The following is a 13,248-nucleotide window of genomic DNA, read 5'->3' as shown; positions in this document are numbered from 1 at the left end:
AGAACTGCAGTGGCATGTCCATTTTGTTCAGTACAGTACAAAGTATATGCTTGCGTAGAGGTACTCCATGGATTGGTGTCACAAGCCGCTACCAAACACAACTCCTCCTCATTCAGCTGATAATCCAGAATACTTTGAGAATCTCACTTTTATCAGGTTCTGCAAATACTTGATTAATACAAAAACAAATAAAAATAAAACATCCCTAAAAACTTTACATCAAATTAACAATGTCCAGACAAGTTTTGTTTTGCCTTCTCCCTCATCTAAATCCATAAAGACTCGTGTGAGTGACGTCATATCGCCTCCTGTGTAACTTTGCTGGAGGGGGATGGTCTCTTACACATAAACCAAAATTGTACCTGATCAGTTCCTTCACCCTTCCCCCCTTTGTGGACTCTGCGAGAGTGATGTAGCAGAGTTCAAAACTACATCTCAACATAACACTAGTTTAACCCCCTGTAATGTACAACAGCCTGAAACAAAAATGACTTTTTCCTGACAAAATACATTTGATCTTTACAATGACATAATTTCTATATGAAATCAAAAATAGAACAATTGTAGTTAGTTATTCAATAAAACAGAAAATATTATCTCTGATAACATTAATTACTGCAAACCAATAAACTGTATATAAAAATAGGGAACGGTGGGGCCACATACATTTTCAAACCCCCGTGTCTCACAGTATCTGTAGTTTAATACATCTGAATTAACATCAAAACACATGAAATCTGATCACATCATAACACATAAATATCGTAACTTTTATAAACAACAGCGCTTGCGCAAAAGAGAAGAAATGTATTTCGGTTTGTAGACATTACTGATATATATATCTCAGCAGTGCATATTGAAATCCCTTTGTCTCATCAGCCCTGCAGACTGCACCCAGTCAGCCCCCCTCCTCCTCCTCCCAAACACAGCACACTTTAGGGGGGAGGGAGGGAGGGAGGTCACACACTCATTTCTCACAACTTCTCACAATCTTAACACTTTCAATGCCGGCAAAACAACATACGTATCTGCAATCATTTATCACACCATTGTACAGGAATTATCTACGTTAATGTTTAACAGTACAATCTGACGGCCACCATCTCTATATTATGATGACGTGTTGTTTCATCAGTGAACTAGACTGGAACTTCTGTAAATAGAAAAAACACTACAAATGACAAAATTAACAAGGTGATTATTTCATACTGATTTGGTTGGGCCGGGCGTGGCCACATCCTCCGGAGGGGGCTTATAAAATCCACCTTCTTGTGAGTACCGGATATAACGGAAAAACAGGTTTAGGTGTACCAAGATGGCCTCCTGGGGCGGGGAGTGGTGCCGAAGGCGTGGCATATATGGGAGGATCGGGGCGTGGAAAGTGACATGATACACAATATTCAACTTGGGGCGGGTTCTGTTGACCACAACTGGGACACTCCCACGAAGTTAGAATTCCACCGTCGCCATTATAGGGCGGTGGCTGGACACGTTCTTTGTAATACACATATTTGATGATTTTACCCTTTCTGTCTCGTATTTCTTGCTCAGTAAACTTGTCTTTAGTTATGGCTATGGCTGTTCTTTGCCAAGCTAATGCTTCATCTAACTTTCCTTCGTCACTTAATCTTCCCTTGTTTTCCCTAAGAGCTGCAGCCCATTCTTCCATCTATAAATATGCCACATATGTGCATAACTTTCTTACTATTTTCTACATTCTTCTTGCCTTCTCTTTTTTCTACTATCTCTTTTGCGGTTAATGAACCACATTCCTTTGCCTGTCTCTTTTTTTTTTTTTTAAACACATTAAACATACTGTTCTATATTTAACACCGTCCTGAGAATGAAACCTTATTCTCGATGTTTCTGAACACAAAACACAATTATAACTGACTGTCTGTCTCTGTCGTCTTAATGGTATCAAACTATACCCTGCGACTAATTAAATTATTACACTTATACCTGTCGTCTTAATGGTATCAAACTATACCCTGCGACTAATTGTCTCTGTCGTCTTAATGGTATCAAACTATACCCTGCGACTAATTAAATTATTACACTTATACTTATCACCTATGCCGGCGAGACGCGACTATCTATACTATGATTCTTGGAGCCACACAGCGGGTTAACTCTCTGTCGCTGAAAGTGTGGCCGGGATCGACTCCAAATACCTCGGTATCTTATCACCTGCTCACTCTCCCACACGGATAAGAGCCAATATTCATAAACATGAACTTAACCTTACCGTGTTTTATTTGAAGCTGATCAGACTTCCTGGGAGCGTGGCTGGCGATTCGATGTTGAGGCGTCTGGGGGTCGTCGATCACGGACACGGCTTATCCCTCGAGTGTGGCCCCACGCTGAGCGCCAAATGTTCGGGTACTAATCAGTCTCAACCGGCAGGGATAATACGCTGAGTTCGTACGAAAGGAATCACACCACACAGAGTCTGGTACAAAGCTCCTCACTCAGCATCAGGAGAGGCGTCACTGCTTTATTACACACATTTGTTCTATATCTCCTTTCTCCTGGGGGTGGGTACATGTTATCACACTTTTATAAAAGCACGTATCACTGTAAGCCTCTTGTTACTTGTTACTTGTGTCATCCTTGGATAGGTTCACCCTTATCTGGTCCTTTAGATATGTCTTCATAGTTCATAGTTCGTTCATACCAGGAAGTGACTTGTTATTTTATTAGTGCGTAGTCCCTGTTCAGGGGCCATCTTGCCACGTATACTTATCTAATCCTACTATTGCTTCATCACAATTATGTACACAACTCTATAGTCTATATTTTATTAAAGAAAGAAAATTATTATAAACATTAACTTCTGTCCACTCCATCCTTCACAGTCCCCCCTTTTATCATTATTTTCTTCATTTCTTAACCTAAGTGTGTCCGTGCTCTGGGAAAGGGGAGTAAAAGGATTTTTTCACCAGTTTGAGATGAGCCTCCCCTATTAGGAGACCCCCCTTTGTAGCTGGACTTAAAGAGTCGGTGCACACCCTACACTATCTTATTCATCTTCAGAACAATAGTCTCGATAAAGGGTGGTTGTTTTCATGGATGGAGTTGGTAAAAGTCCTTCAATTTTTTTGTTTACTTTAGTGGCGGAATATTTCATCCATTCCAACCATAGATTTGTATCCCCAAATCCAGTTTCCATAGCCATAGTGTCTTCGAATCCTGGGTTCACGATTGCAACTATTTGTGAGATGGTTCGGATCCTAGGGGCAACGGGGTTTGGCTGTTCAAGAATCAATTTTTCCCATTCTGTGGAATTTACCATATCCATAATTCTAAATGGACCCTCAGGTCCCACATAGCCGAGATTCCCTGTATAAGACGACAGCCAATACTGTCCATTTTACAAAAGTTGATACATTCTGTAATGTTCTATATTCGGTTAGCATACTTTCATTAAAAACATTTAGAAACAGTTCATCTATAGCTAACCCTTTTTGCTGTAAGTCAAAGGTAGTAGGTAACCATGACGCACCTATCCTTAATGCAGTACATGTGTCATCTCCACTGAGTTTAATTTGTTCATAACTGTTTCTAACTGTATACCATTCAATACTCCTAATCCCGTTCCTACCCCTCCTAATAGCGGGTCATACCATTCTCTTTTTTGTCTATGACAGCTGGGGGATTCAGGGAAGGAAATATTGAAGTGTACATTCTTTTTCTGCTGTTGGGTTACAGCGCTCTTACAAGTGTGTGGGATTCTTTCCAGACTTTGTACTGTTATATGTGGCTTAAAACTATCTCTTAAAATTGTTATCAAGAATACAAAATATATTCTATTTCTTATTTTGCTATTATTCATACATAATATCATCCCATCAGTTTCTTTTATTACAATCGTAGAGTTGAGCCTCTCCTTGGTGCATCTTTCATAAGTCTTATTTATCATTTCGTTTCTATTTTTACTGGTTGTATATTTCTGTAGATACTGTAAATCTGGTTCATAACAACAAAACAACAGCCGTCTCTTCTTGTATGCTAATGTTGGCTGTTTTGTCTATGTGAAGGTACACAGTCCCTCCATGTGGTCCTTTTTTCCAAGTCCCTTCGGTTGTAGTCACATTTGTAGTATAACACGGGGCATTGGCCTTACAGGTGTAGTTACCCTGCTTTCTATCCACTGTGGGATTCGCCCACCCTGTCCTGAACTGTTCCAGTGATTCTGTACTGATTACGTGTACAGGAGTAGCAGTTCTGCCTTTTTGTATAAGAGCACACGCAACAACCGCCGCAACAACCGCAAAGATCTTCATTCTTCTGGCTGAAGAACCTTTTTACAATGACTGGCGTGAATCCAGCTTGCCTTTCCTTCGAGCTTCACTGAGGTGCTTGTAACGAGCAAAACTTGAAAAGGACCATCAAACCGTGGCTCAAGGCTCTTCCTCACGTGTCTTTTGACAATGACCCAATCTCCTGGTTCTAGCTTATACGTCCCTTCAACTGAATCAGGACCTGGAATGGAAGCAAAGACTTGTGCATGCACCTTGGTCAATTGTTTGTTCAGTGTTGATACATAATCTGTTAGTCTACCATACTGCATTTGGAGCACCTGTGGAAAATAACATCCTAATCTGGGAGCCGACCCAAATAAGATCTCATATGGGCTGAGACCTGTTCTTTTTGTGGGCGTGTATCTTACTGAGAACAAGGCTAATGGTAGACACTCGGTCCATGGTTTCCCGGTTTCTACCATTGCTTTTTGGATTTTCAATTTGAGAGTCCCATTTAGTCTCTCAACCTTCCCACTGCTTTGTGGATGGTATGGTGTATGTAGGGCTTGACTTATGCCTAGAGCTGACAACACATGGTTCATGATTTCACCCGTAAAATGAGTTCCTCTGTCGCTCTCGATCATCTCTGGAACTCCATATCTGCACACCACCTCGTTGATCAGTTTCTTTGCTGGGGCTACGGCTGTAGCTTTGGTTACTGGAAAAGCTTCTGGCCATCCTGAAAAGAGATCAATACAAACAAGCACATACTCCTAGGTACCAACTTTGGGTAGTTGAATATAGTCTATCTGCAGTCTCTGGAACGGATATTGGTCTGGGTGTGTGCTTCTGTGGTACTTTTACAGTTCTTCCAATATTATGTGTTGCACAGATCATGCATCCTTGTGTAAAACTGCTGGCCATCACACTAAACCCTGGGGCATACCACACCTTGTTTACCAAGTCCATCATTGCCGTTTTTGATTGGTGAGTCGCTCCATGTGTTATTTGGGCCATCATTGGGAACATTGTCTTAGGCAGGCACAGTTTATTCTGGCATTGCCAGAGGCCATCTTTTCGTAGCGTTGCTCCTTGGGCCGTCCACTTGTCTTTTTCTTCTTTTGTTGCTTGTCCTTGAAGTTTTTGCCGTAGTTCCGGGCTTACAGCTGGTCTTGTTTCCTCTGGATCTTTTATCTGACATACGGCTGCTAACACGGGTAGCTTCTGTGCTGCTTGCTTTTGCGGCTTGGTCTGCCAAAGCATTTCCTTTTGTCTCTGGTGAACTCACCTTGGTGTGAGCTTTTAATGTTTACTACTGCTACTTCGAGAGTCAGTGTATATATTTGCTGTCTTTCCTTCTGCATGTTGGCATGCTGCTGCCAGGGCCTTAAGCTCCGCTTCTTGTGCTGAGCGGGACGCTGGTAAGGAGGCTGCTTCTAGGACTACATCTTCGGTGGTTACTGCATATCCTGTAAGAAAAGATCCTTCTACAAAATACCTTGAACCATCCACAAAGAGTATTTAGGTCTGGGTTTTGGAGTGGGGTATCTTTTACATGTGCGAACCCCACTGTTTCCTGGGCCATAAGGGCCATACAATCATGTTCATCAGTTTCAGACAAAAATTGTGACCATACTTTACCTACGTCTTCTCCCCCTTGCTCCAAAGGCAGTAAGGTAGCTGGGTTCAATGTAGTACAGCGGTGTAAAGTAACCTGCTCAGAAAAAAGAAGTGCACAAATTAATCTCAAATATCTTGCTGTTGACAAGTGCTTTAGCTGTACTTGAGTAAGAATAGCAGTAATATCATGTGGTACAAAAACTTGGACTGGAAATGCCAGGACCAAATCTGAGGCCTTGTTTAACATTGAATTTACAGCAATGATAGCTCTCACACATGATGGGGAACCTCGGGCCACAGGGTCTAGTCTAGCTGAATAGTATGCTACCGGGCGCTGCTGTGGTCCATGACTTTGTGTGAGAACTGCAGTGGCATGTCCATTTTGTTCAGTACAGTACAAAGTATATGCTTGCGTAGAGGTACTCCATGGATTGGTGTCACAAGCCGCTACCAAACACAACTCCTCCTCATTCAGCTGATAATCCAGAATACTTTGAGAATCTCACTTTTATCAGGTTCTGCAAATACTTGATTAATACAAAAACAAATAAAAATAAAACATCCCTAAAAACTTTACATCAAATTAACAATGTCCAGACAAGTTTTGTTTTGCCTTCTCCCTCATCTAAATCCATAAAGACTCGTGTGAGTGACGTCATATCGCCTCCTGTGTAACTTTGCTGGAGGGGGATGGTCTCTTACACATAAACCAAAATTGTACCTGATCAGTTCCTTCACCCTTCCCCCCTTTGTGGACTCTGCGAGAGTGATGTAGCAGAGTTCAAAACTACATCTCAACATAACACTAGTTTAACCCCCTGTAATGTACAACAGCCTGAAACAAAAATGACTTTTTCCTGACAAAATACATTTGATCTTTACAATGACATAATTTCTATATGAAATCAAAAATAGAACAATTGTAGTTAGTTATTCAATAAAACAGAAAATATTATCTCTGATAACATTAATTACTGCAAACCAATAAACTGTATATAAAAATAGGGAACGGTGGGGGCACATACATTTTCAAACCCCCGTGTCTCACAGTATCTGTAGTTTAATACATCTGAATTAACATCAAAACACATGAAATCTGATCACATCATAACACATAAATATCGTAACTTTTATAAACAACAGCGCTTGCGCAAAAGAGAAGAAATGTATTTCGGTTTGTAGACATTACTGATATATATATCTCAGCAGTGCATATTGAAATCCCTTTGTCTCATCAGCCCTGCAGACTGCACCCAGTCAGCCCCCCTCCTCCTCCTCCCAAACACAGCACACTTTAGGGGGGAGGGAGGGAGGGAGGTCACACACTCATTTCTCACAACTTCTCACAATCTTAACACTTTCAATGCCGGCAAAACAACATACGTATCTGCAATCATTTATCACACCATTGTACAGGAATTATCTACGTTAATGTTTAACAGTACAATCTGACGGCCACCATCTCTATATTATGATGACGTGTTGTTTCATCAGTGAACTAGACTGGAACTTCTGTAAATAGAAAAAACACTACAAATGACAAAATTAACAAGGTGATTATTTCATACTGATTTGGTTGGGCCGGGCGTGGCCACATCCTCCGGAGGGGGCTTATAAAATCCACCTTCTTGTGAGTACCGGATATAACGGAAAAACAGGTTTAGGTGTACCAAGATGGCCTCCTGGGGCGGGGAGTGGTGCCGAAGGCGTGGCATATATGGGAGGATCGGGGCGTGGAAAGTGACATGATACACAATATTCAACTTGGGGCGGGTTCTGTTGACCACAACTGGGACACTCCCACGAAGTTAGAATTCCACCGTCGCCATTATAGGGCGGTGGCTGGACACGTTCTTTGTAATACACATATTTGATGATTTTACCCTTTCTGTCTCGTATTTCTTGCTCAGTAAACTTGTCTTTAGTTATGGCTATGGCTGTTCTTTGCCAAGCTAATGCTTCATCTAACTTTCCTTCGTCACTTAATCTTCCCTTGTTTTCCCTAAGAGCTGCAGCCCATTCTTCCATCTATAAATATGCCACATATGTGCATAACTTTCTTACTATTTTCTACATTCTTCTTGCCTTCTCTTTTTTCTACTATCTCTTTTGCGGTTAATGAACCACATTCCTTTGCCTGTCTCTTTTTTTTTTTTTTTAACACATTAAACATACTGTTCTATATTTAACACCGTCCTGAGAATGAAACCTTATTCTCGATGTTTCTGAACACAAAACACAATTATAACTGACTGTCTGTCTCTGTCGTCTTAATGGTATCAAACTATACCCTGCGACTAATTAAATTATTACACTTATACCTGTCGTCTTAATGGTATCAAACTATACCCTGCGACTAATTGTCTCTGTCGTCTTAATGGTATCAAACTATACCCTGCGACTAATTAAATTATTACACTTATACTTATCACCTATGCCGGCGAGACGCGACTATCTATACTATGATTCTTGGAGCCACACAGCGGGTTAACTCTCTGTCGCTGAAAGTGTGGCCGGGATCGACTCCAAATACCTCGGTATCTTATCACCTGCTCACTCTCCCACACGGATAAGAGCCAATATTCATAAACATGAACTTAACCTTACCGTGTTTTATTTGAAGCTGATCAGACTTCCTGGGAGCGTGGCTGGCGATTCGATGTTGAGGCGTCTGGGGGTCGTCGATCACGGACACGGCTTATCCCTCGAGTGTGGCCCCACGCTGAGCGCCAAATGTTCGGGTACTAATCAGTCTCAACCGGCAGGGATAATACGCTGAGTTCGTACGAAAGGAATCACACCACACAGAGTCTGGTACAAAGCTCCTCACTCAGCATCAGGAGAGGCGTCACTGCTTTATTACACACATTTGTTCTATATCTCCTTTCTCCTGGGGGTGGGTACATGTTATCACACTTTTATAAAAGCACGTATCACTGTAAGCCTCTTGTTACTTGTTACTTGTGTCATCCTTGGATAGGTTCACCCTTATCTGGTCCTTTAGATATGTCTTCATAGTTCATAGTTCGTTCATACCAGGAAGTGACTTGTTATTTTATTAGTGCGTAGTCCCTGTTCAGGGGCCATCTTGCCACGTATACTTATCTAATCCTACTATTGCTTCATCACAATTATGTACACAACTCTATAGTCTATATTTTATTAAAGAAAGAAAATTATTATAAACATTAACTTCTGTCCACTCCATCCTTCACAGTCCCCCCTTTTATCATTATTTTCTTCATTTCTTAACCTAAGTGTGTCCGTGCTCTGGGAAAGGGGAGTAAAAGGATTTTTTCACCAGTTTGAGATGAGCCTCCCCTATTAGGAGACCCCCCTTTGTAGCTGGACTTAAAGAGTCGGTGCACACCCTACACTATCTTATTCATCTTCAGAACAATAGTCTCGATAAAGGGTGGTTGTTTTCATGGATGGAGTTGGTAAAAGTCCTTCAATTTTTTTGTTTACTTTAGTGGCGGAATATTTCATCCATTCCAACCATAGATTTGTATCCCCAAATCCAGTTTCCATAGCCATAGTGTCTTCGAATCCTGGGTTCACGATTGCAACTATTTGTGAGATGGTTCGGATCCTAGGGGCAACGGGGTTTGGCTGTTCAAGAATCAATTTTTCCCATTCTGTGGAATTTACCATATCCATAATTCTAAATGGACCCTCAGGTCCCACATAGCCGAGATTCCCTGTATAAGACGACAGCCAATACTGTCCATTTTACAAAAGTTGATACATTCTGTAATGTTCTATATTCGGTTAGCATACTTTCATTAAAAACATTTAGAAACAGTTCATCTATAGCTAACCCTTTTTGCTGTAAGTCAAAGGTAGTAGGTAACCATGACGCACCTATCCTTAATGCAGTACATGTGTCATCTCCACTGAGTTTAATTTGTTCATAACTGTTTCTAACTGTATACCATTCAATACTCCTAATCCCGTTCCTACCCCTCCTAATAGCGGGTCATACCATTCTCTTTTTTGTCTATGACAGCTGGGGGATTCAGGGAAGGAAATATTGAAGTGTACATTCTTTTTCTGCTGTTGGGTTACAGCGCTCTTACAAGTGTGTGGGATTCTTTCCAGACTTTGTACTGTTATATGTGGCTTAAAACTATCTCTTAAAATTGTTATCAAGAATACAAAATATATTCTATTTCTTATTTTGCTATTATTCATACATAATATCATCCCATCAGTTTCTTTTATTACAATCGTAGAGTTGAGCCTCTCCTTGGTGCATCTTTCATAAGTCTTATTTATCATTTCGTTTCTATTTTTACTGGTTGTATATTTCTGTAGATACTGTAAATCTGGTTCATAACAACAAAACAACAGCCGTCTCTTCTTGTATGCTAATGTTGGCTGTTTTGTCTATGTGAAGGTACACAGTCCCTCCATGTGGTCCTTTTTTCCAAGTCCCTTCGGTTGTAGTCACATTTGTAGTATAACACGGGGCATTGGCCTTACAGGTGTAGTTACCCTGCTTTCTATCCACTGTGGGATTCGCCCACCCTGTCCTGAACTGTTCCAGTGATTCTGTACTGATTACGTGTACAGGAGTAGCAGTTCTGCCTTTTTGTATAAGAGCACACGCAACAACCGCCGCAACAACCGCAAAGATCTTCATTCTTCTGGCTGAAGAACCTTTTTACAATGACTGGCGTGAATCCAGCTTGCCTTTCCTTCGAGCTTCACTGAGGTGCTTGTAACGAGCAAAACTTGAAAAGGACCATCAAACCGTGGCTCAAGGCTCTTCCTCACGTGTCTTTTGACAATGACCCAATCTCCTGGTTCTAGCTTATACGTCCCTTCAACTGAATCAGGACCTGGAATGGAAGCAAAGACTTGTGCATGCACCTTGGTCAATTGTTTGTTCAGTGTTGATACATAATCTGTTAGTCTACCATACTGCATTTGGAGCACCTGTGGAAAATAACATCCTAATCTGGGAGCCGACCCAAATAAGATCTCATATGGGCTGAGACCTGTTCTTTTTGTGGGCGTGTATCTTACTGAGAACAAGGCTAATGGTAGACACTCGGTCCATGGTTTCCCGGTTTCTACCATTGCTTTTTGGATTTTCAATTTGAGAGTCCCATTTAGTCTCTCAACCTTCCCACTGCTTTGTGGATGGTATGGTGTATGTAGGGCTTGACTTATGCCTAGAGCTGACAACACATGGTTCATGATTTCACCCGTAAAATGAGTTCCTCTGTCGCTCTCGATCATCTCTGGAACTCCATATCTGCACACCACCTCGTTGATCAGTTTCTTTGCTGGGGCTACGGCTGTAGCTTTGGTTACTGGAAAAGCTTCTGGCCATCCTGAAAAGAGATCAATACAAACAAGCACATACTCCTAGGTACCAACTTTGGGTAGTTGAATATAGTCTATCTGCAGTCTCTGGAACGGATATTGGTCTGGGTGTGTGCTTCTGTGGTACTTTTACAGTTCTTCCAATATTATGTGTTGCACAGATCATGCATCCTTGTGTAAAACTGCTGGCCATCACACTAAACCCTGGGGCATACCACACCTTGTTTACCAAGTCCATCATTGCCGTTTTTGATTGGTGAGTCGCTCCATGTGTTATTTGGGCCATCATTGGGAACATTGTCTTAGGCAGGCACAGTTTATTCTGGCATTGCCAGAGGCCATCTTTTCGTAGCGTTGCTCCTTGGGCCGTCCACTTGTCTTTTTCTTCTTTTGTTGCTTGTCCTTGAAGTTTTTGCCGTAGTTCCGGGCTTACAGCTGGTCTTGTTTCCTCTGGATCTTTTATCTGACATACGGCTGCTAACACGGGTAGCTTCTGTGCTGCTTGCTTTTGCGGCTTGGTCTGCCAAAGCATTTCCTTTTGTCTCTGGTGAACTCACCTTGGTGTGAGCTTTTAATGTTTACTACTGCTACTTCGAGAGTCAGTGTATATATTTGCTGTCTTTCCTTCTGCATGTTGGCATGCTGCTGCCAGGGCCTTAAGCTCCGCTTCTTGTGCTGAGCGGGACGCTGGTAAGGAGGCTGCTTCTAGGACTACATCTTCGGTGGTTACTGCATATCCTGTAAGAAAAGATCCTTCTACAAAATACCTTGAACCATCCACAAAGAGTATTTAGGTCTGGGTTTTGGAGTGGGGTATCTTTTACATGTGCGAACCCCACTGTTTCCTGGGCCATAAGGGCCATACAATCATGTTCATCAGTTTCAGACAAAAATTGTGACCATACTTTACCTACGTCTTCTCCCCCTTGCTCCAAAGGCAGTAAGGTAGCTGGGTTCAATGTAGTACAGCGGTGTAAAGTAACCTGCTCAGAAAAAAGAAGTGCACAAATTAATCTCAAATATCTTGCTGTTGACAAGTGCTTTAGCTGTACTTGAGTAAGAATAGCAGTAATATCATGTGGTGCAAAAACTTGGACTGGAAATGCCAGGACCAAATCTGAGGCCTTGTTTAACATTGAATTTACAGCAATGATAGCTCTCACACATGATGGGGAACCTCGGGCCACAGGGTCTAGTCTAGCTGAATAGTATGCTACCGGGCGCTGCTGTGGTCCATGACTTTGTGTGAGAACTGCAGTGGCATGTCCATTTTGTTCAGTACAGTACAAAGTATATTCTTGCGTAGAGGTACTCCATGGATTGGTGTCACAAGCCGCTACCAAACACAACTCCTCCTCATTCAGCTGATAATCCAGAATACTTTGAGAATCTCACTTTTATCAGGTTCTGCAAATACTTGATTAATACAAAAACAAATAAAAATAAAACATCCCTAAAAACTTTACATCAAATTAACAATGTCCAGACAAGTTTTGTTTTGCCTTCTCCCTCATCTAAATCCATAAAGACTCGTGTGAGTGACGTCATATCGCCTCCTGTGTAACTTTGCTGGAGGGGGATGGTCTCTTACACATAAACCAAAATTGTACCTGATCAGTTCCTTCACCCTTCCCCCCTTTGTGGACTCTGCGAGAGTGATGTAGCAGAGTTCAAAACTACATCTCAACATAACACTAGTTTAACCCCCTGTAATGTACAACAGCCTGAAACAAAAATGACTTTTTCCTGACAAAATACATTTGATCTTTACAATGACATAATTTCTATATGAAATCAAAAATAGAACAATTGTAGTTAGTTATTCAATAAAACAGAAAATATTATCTCTGATAACATTAATTTCTGCAAACCAATAAACTGTATATAAAAATAGGGAACGGTGGGGGCACATACATTTTCAAACCCCCGTGTCTCACAGTATCTGTAGTTTAATACATCTGAATTAACATCAAAACACATGAAATCTGATCACATCATAACACATAAATATTGTAACTTTTATAAACAACAGCGCTTGTGCAAAAGAGAA

Source organism: Rhinoderma darwinii, chromosome 1, assembly GCF_050947455.1.
Source record: "Rhinoderma darwinii isolate aRhiDar2 chromosome 1, aRhiDar2.hap1, whole genome shotgun sequence".
NCBI classification, from domain to species: Eukaryota; Metazoa; Chordata; class Amphibia; order Anura; family Rhinodermatidae; genus Rhinoderma; species Rhinoderma darwinii.
The sequence above is the reverse complement of the archived record's forward strand: the minus strand, read 5'-3'. Positions refer to the sequence as shown.